This window comes from Ailuropoda melanoleuca, chromosome 4 (assembly GCF_002007445.2).
Source record: "Ailuropoda melanoleuca isolate Jingjing chromosome 4, ASM200744v2, whole genome shotgun sequence".
In the NCBI taxonomy this organism is placed as follows: Eukaryota; Metazoa; Chordata; class Mammalia; order Carnivora; family Ursidae; genus Ailuropoda; species Ailuropoda melanoleuca.
In genome coordinates, this window is record NC_048221.1 from 91,960,016 (window position 1) to 91,976,581 (window position 16,566).

General features: G+C 40.3%; 1 pseudogene; it reads left to right on the forward strand.

Moving 5' to 3' along the window:
* Positions 1-15,902: 15,902 nt before the first annotated feature.
* LOC100479024 lies at positions 15,903-16,231 on the forward strand (annotated as a pseudogene).
* The last annotated feature ends 335 nt before the right edge of the window (positions 16,232-16,566 follow it).

Below are 16,566 nucleotides of genomic sequence, written 5' to 3' on the forward strand. Positions count from 1 at the left end.
AAAAAAAAAAAAAGTCACTCTGAGTTTAGTCATGAGAATGGTCGATGCAAAAAATATGGGTTCTGATAGTTTTTATCATGTCATTCTGAAATGTTTTCTGCTGTCTATGTTTGGCCTCTTTAAGTTTCAATAAACCTACTTAACACTAAATTCCTTATGATTCTATTTGAAGCACACAGGATCAAAAGTGCAGTGTGGCGGTGGCAAGCTGTCCGAGCGCATTAGACCCAAGCGTTAGCCTATGTTCGGGGCCTGTCCCTTATAAAGAAGCCCTTCAGATGCTTTGGCTACTACTAACCACGGTTCCGGGAATGGATCCAAGACAATCCGACGGCTCCGAAGACCGCTGCACAGTTGATGTGCACAGTAACGTTTCAGACCAGCAAGGGCAGAAATCCACTCAAAGCGGTTTACACCAGAGGGAGGGGTTACTGCAAGGATATTGGAGTATCTAAAATAATCTAAGGGCAAGAAAATCAACGAGACTGGAACCAGGAACTATGTTGAGATCAAGACCCAAGTCTCCTTCTCTCTCCCGGAAGCTACTTATTCATTCTTCTCTGTTCCTCTTTAAACTCTGCTTCTCTCTTCTTTCCATCATGCAGAGGGCTCTTTCTGCCCTCGTGGAGGGAGATGGCTGAACCAAAATATTAACTCAACTCCCCTGTTTCTAGGTCTTTCCCTCTCAAGAGGTAATGTCTAATTCTTTTGAATCCCAATTTCAATTTTTCTTGACCCTGTTTGGTTCGAGGGCCCACAACCAACCAGGTATAGGTGCAGCAATGGGGTCTTCGCTGAAGGAGAAAGATCTCAGAAAAAACAGAGACTCCAAATGTTGTGTGAGACAACATGAAACTCAGTTCTTTTTTTTTAATTGCTCCCATACATATTTTTTAAATCCCGATGCCATAAGAGGATATCTAATCCATTCTAATGTCTTCAGATGGGATACCCCTAAAGAACCATAACAACGACAACAAAGGAGACATTGATTCCCACCATTTGGAAAAATGCAATATTTACCAGGTCTTATTGGGGAGCAATGATAATTTTCTTTATCCTGAGGCAATTTCATTGCTATTCACATGACGTGTACTACCGGAGCCGTAGAATTTCCAAAATACCCCGAAGCCCTGAAATGTGGAAACCCATCAAAGATTAAGGCCTTAGATCCTGCCCTGTCACTGTCAGTGAGAAAGAAAGAAACCTGTGATTCACAAACTGGATACAATGTCACGTAACTGACTTTTGGAAACTGATGAATTCTGTTTCTTAGAAGAATTGTCTAGCCACTATTTCAGGATAAGAAATTAAATTCACTAGGAAGATATAAAAGTTGTAGATTATATACACCTATCAAAATATATTGCTCAGTCAGTTAAGCATCTACCTTTTGCTCAGGTCATGACCCTGAGATCCTGGGACCGAGCCCTGCCTTGGGCTCCCTGCTCAGGGGGAGTCTGCTCCCTCTCCCTCTGCTGCTTCCCCCACTCATTCTCTCTCTCTCTCTCTCTCTCTCTCTCTTCCTCTCATAAATAAATTAAATCTTTAAATATATATATATAAGGAAAAATTCTAAGAATTACAGGAGAATTTAATAATCTCGCTGTTTTAGTAAAGATTTTAATACATATCTTTCAATATCTTATAGATTAAGCAGCTAAGAATATAAAAACATTTAACACAACTAACAAGCCTATGTTAATGAACATACGTAGAACACTTCAGAATGCATATTATTCTTAAGTATGTATGGGACATTTACAAATACTGATTGTATGCTAAGGCACAAATCAGATCTCAAGAACTTTCAAATGATTGGCATCACGAAGAACACATTTTTCTGCCTTCAAGTTAATTAAGAGAACAAATATTGGCTTCTAAATAAAACAAGATAGTTGCATTTGTTTTGAAAGTAGGCAGCATATTTCTAAATAACACATGAGCCAAAGAAGAATCCATGATGAAAGTGGAATGCATTTAAAACTAGACAATAGTGAAAATACCACATATCAAAACCTTATGAGTGGCAGCTATAACAATAAATAGAGGAAAATTTAGTCTGAAGCTTCATTTCATAAAAGAAGAAAGGTTGACAGTTGAGTCAAAAATTCAACTTCAAAACGAGGGAAAAGCATACAATATACAAAATAAAGAGGAGGGAAGAAATAATATTGACGGTATCAGAAGTTAATAAAATAGAAAAAATATACAATAGTAAGACTCAACAAAGTCAAAACTCAGTTCTTTGGAAAAGCATGAAGTTGACAAACTTTAGGTGAAAATGACCAGAAATCCCAAGAGAAATAAGTGGAATGGATCTAAAAAAATAAAACCCAAACTAAATGAATAAAAAAACAAAAGCAGAAATAGATCTATAACTACAAAGAACAAACTGAAAGATGTCAGAGGGGAGGAGGCTGGGGGATGCGCAACACGGGAGACGGGGAGCGGGAGGTACTGGCTTCTGGTTATGGAATGAAGAAGTCGCAGGACTTAGAGACACAGTATAAGGAAGACAGTCAGTGATACTGTAGTAACATTGTAACAAGATAGATGGTAGCTGCACTTGTGAACAAAGCATAATATACAAACTTGTCAAATCACTATGCTATGCACCTAAAGTAACATTGTGTGTCAACTACAAATTTTTAATTTGTAGTAATTTTTAAGTAATTTTTTAAAAAGATTTTAATTTATTTGACAGAGATAGAGACAGCCAGAGAGAGAGAGAGGGAACACAAGCAGGGGGAGTGGGAGAGGAAGAAGCAGGCTCATAGCGGAGGCACCTGATGTGGGGCTCGATCCCAGAACACTGGGATCACGCCCTGAGCTGAAGGCAGATGCTTAACCGCTGTGCCACCGGCGCCCCTAATTTAAGTAATTTTTAAGATAAATCACAGTCAATGCTAGAAAAAACAAACAAAAAGATACTCAGCTATAGATGCCACCGATACTGAGAGGTTAATAAAATGATGCTGTGAACAACTCTATATCAATAAATTTGAAAGCTTCAATGAATTGGATTTCTAAAGAAAGGACCTACCAAAGCTCACTCAAGAAGAAATATAGAAACTGAATAATTCTAAAACCAGTAACGGAAATGGTTCAGAAGTTTAAAAACTTTACACAAGAAAATTCCACGCCAAGGTGGTTTTTATGCTGAGATGTAACAAAACTTGAAAATACAGATTATTCTTATCTTATAAAACTATTCAAATGTGTGGGTGGGCGTTGGTGGGGGCCGGGGAGCGGGGGAGTACTCTCCAACACATTTCATGAGAATACTGTTAACTTGATTCCAAAACCTGTCAGGGATTGAATGGGAAAAGAAAAGTACAGGACAATCTCTGTTATGAATATTGATGGCAAATATCCTCACAAAATTATAGCAAATCAATCGAGCAAAGTGTAGAAAAGATTGAATATAGCACGACTGTGTTGGATTTTTCCTAGTAACGCAAGTTGGTTTGATATTAGGAATTTAATAATGTAATTTGCCACATTGAAAGATCAAAAGACAACAATCTTACGATGTATCTCAATAGTAACACAATTACATAGTAAAGTTAAATATTCATTCATAATAAACAAATAATTCTCAGAAGGTTTAGATTTAAGATTATCTAAAAAAAAAAAACTACTGTATCATGTAAAACAACGGAAACATTCTTCCTAAGACAAGAAATAAGGCAAATGCCTGTCTTCAAAACTTCTAGAAACATTGTACTGAAAGTAAAGTAAAAAATAAATAAATAAATATAAAGATTTGAAAGGGAGGAAGGAAGAAAAGACTATCATTATGCCCAGATGACATAGTTTTCTGTGTAAAAATACAAAAAAAATCTGTAGATAATTTATGGGAGTCCGAGCATTTAGAAAGGTTCCTACAGGGGTGCCTGGGTGGCTTAGCCGGTTAAGTTTCCAACTCCTAATTTCAGCTCAGGTCATGATCCCAGGGTCATGGGATGGAGCACTGCTTCCCGCTCCATGACAAGCTTAAGATTCTCTCTCTCCCTCTCCCTCTACTCACCCCCCCCCCGCTTGCTCTCTCCTCTCTCTCAGAAAGAAAAGAAAAGAAAAGAAAAGAAAAGAAAAGAAAAGAAAAGAAAAGAAAAAAAAAGAAAAGAAAAGAAAAGGAAAAGTTCCTGCATACAGAAAAATGGCCATCAAATATAAGCTGCATTTCTGTATATCAGCGGCAAACATATAGAAACTTAATATTAAAATAGCATTTATAACAACAGCAAAATATACGACACAACTTGGAAAAATCAATTTATTTAATAATATTTCTTTTTTTTAAAAGATTTTATTTATTTATTTGACAGACAGAGAGACAGCCAGCGAGAGGGGGAACACAAGCAGGGGGAGTGGGAGAGGAAGAAGCAGGCTCACAGCAGAAGGAGCCTGATGTGGGGCTCGATCCCACAACGCCGGGATCAAGCCCTGAGCCGAAGGCAGACGCTTAACCGCTGTGCCACCCAGGCGCCCCTAATAATATTTCTTAAGTAACTTCTACAAGCATAGCGCTATCGCACACACTTGAAATCCATCAGTAAATACAAATGCAAAGATCCTTGTCTCGTGTAGCTAATATTTCAATTAGAGGAGGCAGATACAAATGATACATATAATTCACACACAAGTGAACAAATACATAAATAAACAACAGAATATTTGGTAGGGTAGTATTACATAGTATTATATAGTTGGATAGAAAATGATAAATACCAAGGGGGAAATGCAGAGCAGGGTAAGGGGATTCAAGAGCTCCAGGAGGAAAGAGTCACTTCGGCATTTTTAACAGGTATGTAGGATAGGTATCATTGAAAGGTGATATGGAAAGACTGAAGGAGATTAAGTAGCTAGCCATGCTAATCTTGCTGGGTGAAAAGCATAACAGGCATAGGAAATAGTGCTACCGCCTAAGGCAGAAGTGTGCCTGGCATATTAAAAGCACAGCATGGAAGTCAGTGTGGCTGGAGGAGAATGAACAAAACAGAAAGTAGAAGGAGATGAGGGCAAAGAGGTGATGGGAGGCCAGATCATGAGCAGCCTTGTAGGCCATTGTGAGAAATTCAGGTATTATCCCAGGTAAAATAGGGAATTTGAGCCAAGATAGGATATGATCTTACCAAGTAATATATTAAACAAAAGATATACCAGACTTCTCTGGAAACTTTATTGAGAGACGTTAAGGTAGACTAAGTAAGTGCAGGGAGGGCTTGTTATTATAAGGAGGTCAGCTCTCCCTCAATCTATAGATTTGATGCGATTCGAAACAAATTCCCAGCAGGCCAAGTGTGTGCATGTGTGTGTGTGGTACATGACAAGTGAAACTTAGCATATGCATGCAAGATCAAGTGTCCTTGATGTTTCTAATCATCTTATGAGTAGAGACACTGACTGCTCTTTGTTCACAACTGTTTTTGCAAGGATGTCTGTATAACAAACGGCCCTGGAGGAGAGGTGGGTGGTGGGATGGAGTAACTGGGTGATGGGCATTAAGGAGGGCATGTGATGTGATGAGCACTGGTGTTATATCCAACTGATGAATTATTGAACTCTACATCTGAAACTAATGATGTACTATATGTTGGCTAATTGAATTTAAATTAAAAAAAAAGCCTTGGAAGGTATAGTGTCTCTTTTTAGAACAAAAAGTAGGCATGTCCACTGTATTATAAAAGATTTGAGCCCCCGAAGCTTACCCCCACTATATGATACACCCCACTGTGTGTGCAAGCTTCCTTCTGGGTCCACGTGCATTGCCCTGTGAAGTTCATGGACAAGGGACCCTGACACAAACATGTTCTTGCTCATACTACTTGCTGTGCTGTGACTAATAAAGTCCTTTGTGTCTTACTCAGGGAGCTCATGTCTCCGGTCATCATCCATGAACCTATGGCAGGTTAACTTTTCAGCTTTCAAGTAGGGTAAAATCTCAGACCCTTCTTGGAAGGGCCAAGCCCAGCCAAGTTACTACCATAGAACAACAAAATGGGTGAACTTGACCTATCATAATTATCATAAAGACATGGTAATGAAGACGATGTGATGTGAATACTGGGATGTACAAATCTGTCAGTAAAACAAGATAGAAAGCCCACAGATAGATTCACACATCTATAGAGGGCTGAAACAGGATGTAGACTGTATTCCAGACCTGTGAGGAAAAGATAGGTTTCTTCCATAGCGATGTTAAAATAATTAGGTAGTCATATGGAATACAAAGAAATGGGAAAATATCACCAGACCCCCTACCTTACACCATATATTTATAAATCAATTTCATGTATGTGAAAAGCCTAAATAAAAAAGGTAAAATAAGCAGCCTTAGAAGATAAGACAGAACAATAACTTCAGGACTATGGATGGAGGGAAGGATTTGCAGAAAAAGCTCTAGCTATAAAGTAAAATACTGATAAATTTCTCTGCATTAAAAATAAGAATGTCTTTTTATCCACAGACACCAAAAACGGAGTGAAAGGTGAGCCACAAACTAGTGGAGATATTTGCAACATAAATTGGATAAAAGAGTAGTACACAAATTATATAAAGAACTCCTACGTACTAACAAGAAAAAGATGAATAAGTAATAGAAAAATGGACACAAATATGTTTCTAGAAGAGGAAACCTTAATGTTGAGTCTGGATATGAAAAGACATTAACTTCATTCATAACAAGGAAAATGCATATTAAAACCATGGTGATAGATCATTTTATACCCAACCTTTTGGCAACTGAAAAAGTCCAATATTGGGTGCTGGAGAGGATGCGGAGTAACAGTACATGGCCAGGGTAAGCCTGAATTGGTACGACTGCTTTGGAAAACAACTCAGTATTGTCTAACAACCTGCAGATGTGAATTTCCTATGATCCGACACTGCCACTCTTAGGTATATATCCTAGAGAAATTCTTGCCTATGAACACCCAGAAACATGTCACAAGAATCTTCACAGCAGTCGTGTTTGGAACAGCAAAAAACTAGAAACAATCCAAATGTCTGCTGACAGAAGAATAGATAAATAAATTGTGATATGCTTTCTTGGTAGAATGCTAAACATCACAAAGGGGAAACCAAATTAATCACAGCCGTGCACAGCAACACGGATGCCTGTCTGGAAAACAACGTTGGGCCGACACAGGGAATTGCAGAAGAAAACGTATCGTATTTACATTAAGTTGTAAAGCATACAAAACTAAGCACCACACACATTTTATTCTAGAAACACCTTCATATGTGGTTAAACTATGACTAAAGCAAGGGAATGATAGCACCAAGTTCGGTATAACTGTGCACCCCCCAGAGGGAGAGGAGGGTTCATGGAGGGGCGGATGGAAGGCTTCCAAGGTAGTGGCAAAAATGTGTCACTATTCTTTATACTCTGCATACATTTTTAAATAGTCTTATGCACTAACTCAAGACTTAACTACAATTTTTAAAAGTTGAAAGCACAAGAAGTAAGATAACGTTATGAAGACGATAAGAGGATCGACTTGTGTGGATGGCAAGACACTGCCCTTTCGTTCCAACAGAAAGCCGAGGCCTCTCATCTCTTGCTCAGCTCTGCGCCTTGTGGTTCCAAACAGGCAGCCTTTGACCCGTGTCCCCAGAAGAGTAAGTGAAAATGAGCTCATTCAGCACCAGGATGCCGAGAGGCCTGCGGAGAGAAGCCGCTGTTCCTGAGCCGTGCGGGTGCCAAGCCTGTTCCCTACAAGACTCTAAATCACGGCTTGGAAGCCTGCCGTGCTGTTTCCCGTGTGCAGTTTTGTTCAGCCTTGTAGATAACCTGAGTAACTCAGACTAAACCGTGGCTTGCCCTGGATGCCTCGGCCCATGGGGGTCAGCAAGAGATGCAGGGAGCATGCAGAGCTGGCTGGCAGGGTCGTCAGAAGTTTTCGTGACTTCATAACCCCAAGAGGCACCAGAGAGGAGCAGATAATTTCCTGTTACAAGCCCTTGCCCGTTATTTGAATATCTTTCTGGTCCTCCACCCAATGGCACTTCTGACAAAACTAAATAGTTTAAACCAAACCTCCAGCAATGGAGCCTTCCAGAACATTAACTAATAAATTTTCACCTGAAGTCAAATTTTCCAAGGAACTTTCATATCAATAGATACATATATCTATTAGCTGATTTTTGCACTTCCCAAATTTCCAAAATAACCAATTAAGAATTCCAGGAAGTACAACCAGATCAAAGTGAAAGTACACCAAACTAGCAGAGATATTTGCAACACAAAACTCATTTAAATCATTCCTACCCAGATGTTCAAATTAGGCTTTAACCATCCTCTTTCCTGGCATTGCTTTGATCCACAAGATTCAAATCAGATAACAAAAATCACAGCCCAGCTCCCTTAACTAAAAACATCTCACTTCAACTCTATGCCATTTATCTATCATCTATCTATCATCTATCTATCTATCTATCTATCTATCTATCTATCTATCTATCTATCTATCTCTTTAACTTATTGAGCACCTCCTACATGATGGACTTTTCTAGGCACTAGAGATAAAGTAGGCACTAGGGAAAAAGCAATCAAAGAGCCTGTCTTTATGAAGTTCACATTCCAATGGTGGAGAAAAACAGTAAATAAATAAATACACAACATGAATAAAGATGAAAAACTGTCAAGGAGGGAAGAGAATAACATGGAGGGAGAAGAACCATCAGTAGAAAATTAAGATGGGGGAGGGGTTGCCAGTTTATATTAGAGAGGCAGGTGTATAATAAAGAATTAGGCTGGTCTCTGTCCCAGGTTCCTGGAAGGTGGTTTCTAAGTGATTGGAGCGTCTCTGTTATTCACAGTGGTCCTCTCAGACCACACCTGATAATTTAGGTTAATGAGATGACTCAGGATAGGAGTTGGTTATGCCAGAAAGACCAACTGTGTGATTAGAGGGCTGGGCCAGTGAGTTACATGATAACAGTCTAATGTCAGAGAAGGGGAGGGGGCTGGAAATTGAGTCACATGACCAATGATTTAATTAATCATGTCTATATAACGAATCCCCAATTAAAACCATGGACCCCAAAGCTTAAGTAAATGCCTCTAGTTGACAGTACTTCACATCAGTGCCAGGAGGGTGACAATCTTGACTCTATGGAGAAAGGACAAAAAAAGCTTCATGTATGGTACCCTCCCAGACCTTGCCCTATGCATCTCCTTTTGGCATGTTCTGATTTGTATCCCATTGCTACAATAAAACTGTAGCAGTAATAATGCTTTGTTGAGTTCTGAGTTGTTCTAGTGAATTATTGAATCTGTAGGGAGAGCTGTGGAATTTGTAGCCAGCTGGTCAGAAGTGAGAATGACCTGGAGACTCTGGAACTCAGCTCATATCTGAAGTGAAGCCAGTCTCGTGCAAATGATAATATGTACACATCTGGTCATGTTGCTTTCTTTATTACATTATCTATATTCTGTTTTTCTTTTCCCCCCTATTTTTTTTGGCTAGAACAGTAAGAGCAATGTAAAATACAGAGAGGATAGCAGATACACTCAACTTACAGTTCCATTTTTTTCACCATTAAATAGCATGCTAGCAATCAGTTTGTCAAAGATATACTGGAAGATTTATTTTGTCTCTTTTCTGTAATATTTGTTAGATTGCTTTAACTTAGAAAAAAAAAGAAATTAATAAGATAAGCCCTAAAAAGTTTGTATCTGGAATGAACTCTCTTAAGTGATGTAGGAGAATAAAACCTTGGTCAAATAAGAAAATGTTTCTATGACATTAGCATCATTAAAAGGTCTGTTTTACAATACAGGATAAAACATTTGACTTCATCAGCAATGGGTTGCAGCTTCTAATGAATTGTTCTTACATAATTAGATTTTCCTGCTTTATAGTTAAGGTGCAAAGAATGGCTCCCTGGTCATACCTCCAAGTACCATACTCAAACCCATCTTGCAAGATTAGCAAAATTCCAATTTTTTTCTCTCCATAGGCTTTTTGCCCTGCTGTGTTAAAAGCTGGATGTTAAAAGCTGGATACTTAAAAGAGGTGTCTTTGTTTGCTCTCACCCACCACCCACAACGGAGTTGGTGCTCAAAGCTGATCTTTCTGAAACTTGTAATTGTCCGACCTGAGGCTAAGACTGAACATCAAGCTTTGCCAAGGTTTGGCTCCTGGTGCAGATTCCTGCTGAAGCTGCATTATAATTCATCCCGATGACTTTCACAACCAACTATGTGTCATCTGAACATCGGGCTCTGCTCCAGACCAGAGAATTAGCTCGAGGGTTTCCTTATTAGTTTTCCTTCTTTTCTGTTTTATAATTTATCAAATCATACTTTTTAAAATATTATTTGTGAATTCTTATTCTCCTTCACTTATTTTGTTATTCTTTTTCTAATTCATTGAGTTGGCTAGTGAATTTATTTTTGCCATTCTTTTCTTTGTTTAATAATACAAACATTTACCATCATCAATTTCTTCCTGTGTGTAATTTGACTTCATTCCTTAATTTTGGACATATACCCTTGACATTATAGTTATTTATTTAAATAGCCAATAATTACACTTTTCATTTCCTCATTGACAAAAAATATTGTAGGACAGTATCTTGAATGCTCGTTTTTTTATATGTTATTTGTTCTTTTATTATTGATTTATAGTTTTATTTCATTGTGGTAAGTGAATGTAGCCTGTGAAACTCCTACTAACTGGAATTAATAGGGTTTTTTAAAGCCTAGACTATGAACAATTTTTTAAAACATTCCAGGAATATTTAAAATGAGTGTGTGTCAGCTCCAGGATTCAAAGTAGAATGCGAAGTCCACCCTTGAGTCTGGGTCGACTCGGTGACTTGCTTCTAGTAAGTGGAGCATGGAAAAAGAAAAATAGTTACTTTACAGGGAGGAACTTGACAGACACTGCCTTAACTAAGCGACCATGGTCAATATCACTACTCATGTTGGTATCACGTACCCTCTGATATGATACATCCTTCACCAGTCTGGTATTCTTCCCCCAAATCCATAAGCGCAGTATAATCATGAGACAAACCCAAACTAATGGACATTTTACAAAATACCCAGTAGCACTCTTCAAAGTTGTCAAGGTCTCTGTATTGGTTTTTCCGTGCTGCCACAACAAATTACCACAATCTTGGTGGCTTAAAATAGCACGTGTTCCTTCTTTCATAACTTGGGAGGCTAGAAGTCCGAAACTCAAGTGTCAGCAGGGTCTCCTCCTTCCAAAGGCTGCGAATCCTTCCTCAATTCTTCCGGCATCTGGTGGCTCCTGGTATCGCTTGGCTTGGGGCAGCATCTCTCCAATCTCAGCCTCTGTCTTCACGTGGCCTTCCTCCTTATATTTCTATGTCTCAAGTCTTCCTCTCCTTTCTCCTATTAGGATGGCAGTCATTGGATTTAGGGTCCATCCTCAATGCAAAATGATCTTCTCCTGAAATCCTTAATTACATCTGTAAAGACTCTATTTCCAAATAAAGTTCACATTCACAGGCATAGGGCTTGGATATATCTTTCTGGAAGACCCTATTCACTCTACTGTAAGGAGACTGAGAAACTGTCACAGATTTCAGGAGACTAAGGAGACAACTGCTCAATGTAATGTGGGATCTTGCATTGGATCCTGCGACAGAAAGGAGACATTAATGGAAAAACTGGTAAAATCCAAATAAATTCTGTGGGTTAATTAATAATATTGTAGCAATGTTAGTTTCTTAAATTGTTTAACATCATCTTCTTAATGTTGTCTAAATACAAATTTCAATTTTGATCATTGTGCATTGGCTTTGTAAGATGTTCTTTTATATCAGAAGAAGCTAGGTGAAGAGTATATAGGAACTCTCTGTACTATCTTCATACTTCTTTATAAATCTAAAATTATTTGGAAGGAAACATTTTTTAAGTAACCAGATTAGACTATTTTATTAAAAGATAGACTCAGATTTTGTTTAAAAATCCAGGTATTAGACAAGATAAAACTAAAAGAAACACTGATATGTGGGGGGAAATGGCTACCGTATAAAAGTACATTTTAAGTAAATAATAAAATTAGAGGCCTTAAATACGGTTGTCAAAAGAGTACAATTTAGGGCCAAATCAGTAAATAAAATAACAGAAAGTCATTTAGGATGAACTACAAAAGAAGGGAGACCTTGTCACACTCCCCAGCTTTTGACAGAGCAAATACACAAAAAAAGAACATGAAAAACTTTCATATTTCCAGGTTTGTACCTGGACATAGATTCACCATGAAATGCAGGCTCCTGTAAGTATCTGCAACAAATAGTGTGAATAATATGACCATCGGTGACATGATTGTTCTCAAGTGGTAAACAATTCCTGATAGAGTTCTAAACTAAGAAAGTACTGTCTTCCTTCAATTAACATGCACTCCTGAAAGTTGTGGTGCTAAGTAGTTACAAAGTAAACATCTTCATGTTTAAAACAAGTAAGTATCCAGACTCAGAAAACCATACACAATCCCATAAGACAAGTCTTCATGGCATGTGCTGTAAGCACAACAGAACAGAGTATCCCTCTGCCTGACTTTAGTAGGAGCCCCCACAAATTTTGACAAAGTTCCCCTACATTTTTTTTTTTTTACTTTCTTGAAGGGTTTACCTGTGAATAGCAAAGAGGAAGCCCCTTAACATGGTTGGGATGTCTCAAGTGGGCACAAGGTTTTCTTTTTATGTTTTACTGCCTGAACTTACCTGGGTCTTCTAATTAATAGAATTCTTAGTTAGGGGGTTACTGATGCAACTGACATACCTGTCTTCCTACCACGCTTTACTTGGTTGGCATGAATGTGAAAGCCCATTACCCTGAAATAGCTGGCAGAGCCAGGCTTTGCCCCAGAGCAACTGCTCTCCACTCCATTCTCCACCATTCTGAACATGATCTCACGAGCCTGAGATCATGACTTGAGCCAAAATCAAGAGTCTGATCCTTAACCGACTGAGCCACCCAGGCACCCCAGAATGTGGTAATTCTTGCACTGGGATGATCTGGCCAGAGGCGGCCTCGGTTCTGGGAATGTCCACGCTTTGTCAAATGTTTTCATTACAGGCTTTGGTGGTGGTACTGAAGTTAGCTTGAGCGCTGGCCCCCTCCCTGCCCCTTCCCTGCCTAGAAAAGTTCTCATTATAACTCTGCTGTTGAAATGTCTTGCAAGCCATCTGAGTGAAATGGAAACTGGGTTTGTGGCTGCAGTCAGCTGCTCTTGGGCTGGCACGGACCCGTTCCTGAGTCATTTGTACATTAGAGACTTGACTATATCTAAGTGCTCCTCATCCCGCTTTCATTTCCGACCTCCTGGATCTGGATATTGCTCTATGTCCCACAAATGTACTGTTCAGGCAATGTTTTCTTTTCTTTGCTTGAATCATGAGCTGGTTGGTACTTACCCCAGTCTGATCCTTTATCACGGTAACCTGACCTGCCGTAACCTGTGGTAACAACAGCCTTCCATCGTCTCTGCTGCTAAAAATAACACTTGAGCTGGAGGAGAACTTGGGAAGGAGAGTCTTCATTGGGTTCCTGCTAGCATTTCCCAGATTAATGTCACAGCTAAGACATACTCAAGTATCAAATCTCCTAATGCAAATGTTATCATTTGCTTGAGGGGATGCTCAGTGCTATGACTGGACTCAGGGTGTGTGGGTTCCTAATCCCTTCCAAGGACCCCAGTATTCTGGAGATTGATTGGTTTTCCCAAGGTCCATAGAGAAAGGTCAGTGAGGTTTGGAAGCAGCTCTTCTGCCTCTCAGACTCTATGTTTTGGATTATTTGTCCAGTTCAAAGGAAATATGAAAGAGAGAGAAACCAATAAATAGGCTTTAAATGCCCCCTTGGACCGGAGCTGCAGAGGAAGTTGAGCCAACGTCAGATCCCACCAAGGCCTTGTCAAGCGGCTTTGAGGATCTGGCAAATGGCCAATAGGACCAGCACCTGTGGCAAGGCTATGGTGACTCTGCAGCTGAGAGATGGGAGGGATGATCATTGGAGTTGCTGACATCTCTCTACAGGTCTTTAACTGGCTTCAGTGGACAGTGACCATATTAGCATTCACCTGAACAGACTGTAGCCAGATATTAACAGAACAGATAATAACAATAATAATGCAAGCCCCACATGCATTTTTAAAAATTATTTTTAATGCAAAAATAAGACAACTAAAAATTCATCCTTCTGGGTTCTTGATATCCATTAATAATATTTAATCCAGAAATTTGGTCATCTACCAGCAATTTGTTGAAGCTTGTGTTTCTTCATCTAGGCTTTCATTTGCCCTTCATGGTGTTAGGTCGTTAGGGCAGGCATCATGGTGCCCAGTTGGAAACTAAGCCTTCATGAGGTAAAGGGACTCATTCTGAGCCAGGTAAAGGGATTTTTCTCACGCGTTTAGTCACGTAACATCATTCATCAAGAGAGCAAGCATGGGATATGGAAAAGAGAGCTTTAATCTGTATAAATATCAAAAGCCAAGTCTTAGATGAATGCCAACTTCTCTGTTTATTCTCATTGTGTAGAGTCTCAAATGTTAGAGCGCCATGGAGTATAAAGTCTCAATCACACACACACAGAGTTATTCTTTATGAGACCAACGCCCTCCCAGGGTCTTCTGAGTCTTTTAGCTAACCACACAAGGCAGTCAAATCAACAATGCTGTATTTCATGCTTGAGCTCTGTAGACAGGCCCTCTCTCCTCAGCTGTTCATCTCTTCAGTGGAAATTCCTCAGAAAACAATGAGATTCAGTACAGCAGTAGCCCCCCCCCCCGCCTCTGCAAAACCACACACACCCCAAGATAAAAAATGCTCAGCAATCTCTGAGAACTTCCTACGGAAGCACTACAAGGAGGAGCCTTCCCAGTTAGATCCCTAGAAACTACTCTCCTCCAGCTCCCCACCCCATGCCCACCTGGGCGGGGTAGGAGTTTGGTCACGTCCCCTTAGCCCATCTCTTGTAGTATGCATGTAGCAGACAGTGTGCAGGGGCTGCGTGAAGTCTAGCTGGATTTAAAAACCGTTCACGGCCTCGGGGGAAAATGAAGCTAATAATGCCTACTGTATTACTCGACAATGACAAACCACCACAGAATCCCAGCGGCGTACAATAATAAGCATTTACTTCACCCGTCTATGGTCAGCTGGCTGGGAATTGGCTGACCTGGGCTGGGCTGGGCTGAACAGTTCTGCTTCCTCTTCTGAATCCAGCTGGCTCTACGGTCTATTCCACACGTCTCGTTCTGAGCTCCAGGTGGAAGAGGCAGCACCCCCCTGGGAGAAATTCTTCTCAATGTGAGGACAAAAGTGCCAGGGAGCACAGCCAACCGTGCTCTCTGAAACAGTGCAAGCACTGTTTGCATGGCATCTGCTATCTTTCCAGGGGCCAAAGTAAGTCATATGGCCAAGCCAAAAGTCAAGGAAGCACAGGGAAGGACGCACCAAAAGTACAGGGAAATAATCCCCTTGTGCATTTCTCATGTGAGAGGCACTGAGAAGTTACATTGCGAAGAGCATGGATCCACGGAACAGTGAAGACTTGGAGCTGAAAAATCAATCTGCTACACCAGTTCTTAGGGTTGCTGAAAATATTGAATGTAGTAACGTGTGCACTGCTGTTGCTGCATAGTGAGGACGCAAGGACCATTTGTTTCATTTCGTGACACATGTTCTGGGACCACCGCTGTCACGCTCTGACAGGTTTATCCAGGCTGTAGGAGATGCCTGAAATGTGGCCTCCATCAGTTCCTGACCGCACTAGATAGGCATGCTTTCCCTTGCTTCAAAAAGTAGTCTGATGCTCGCCTTTCAGATCGAAGCTGGCCTCAGTGACTTCCCTTGACCCACAGAGACCAATCCGAAGTAACGTTCTGAGTCAGTGGCTGGTCTGTGTCAGAGCTATGGCTAAACATCATCTGGATTTGATCTCTTGCCAAGAGCAGGCTGCTGTTGCCATCTGAAGACTTTGTGAAAAATGTGATGTCAAGTGTGTGATCTGTGACTCCTACGTGTGTCCCTGAACTCCGATGTGCGTATATGATGAGTGTAATTATGACTCTTGCCAGGGGCGCTGTGTGATCTGTGGAGGCCCTGGAGCCTCTGACACCTATTATTGTAAGGAGTGCACCATCCACGAGGAGGATAGAGATGGTTGCCCACAGACTGTCAATTTGGGGAGCTCTGAGATCTCTCCTGTGAATGTAAAAAATATGGCCTCAGGAAGATGTGACAGGGGGGTAGCGTCTTTCTCCCACCAAGCTGCTGCAGCAGCCAGAAAAGACACCTATTACTGCCCGTACAGCAGGACTGGAGCGCAGAACCCCATCCGAGTGCCTGGTAGTGCACTGGCACCGCTCCACCTTTCTTCTCCTCTTACCCAGGCACGTGGTAGGGAATGGAAAAGGAATCTTCTTTCACAGAGCACTCGGGGAGACTGTAGCAGAGAAAAATTGATAGATCGGGTCATGATTTTTCTTGAATTCAGAAAACAAGCCTCTCTTTTCCAAATTGATATGTTCTGTCTACACCAAAGCCTTCTGAAACAGTATTCATACCATTTCAGTC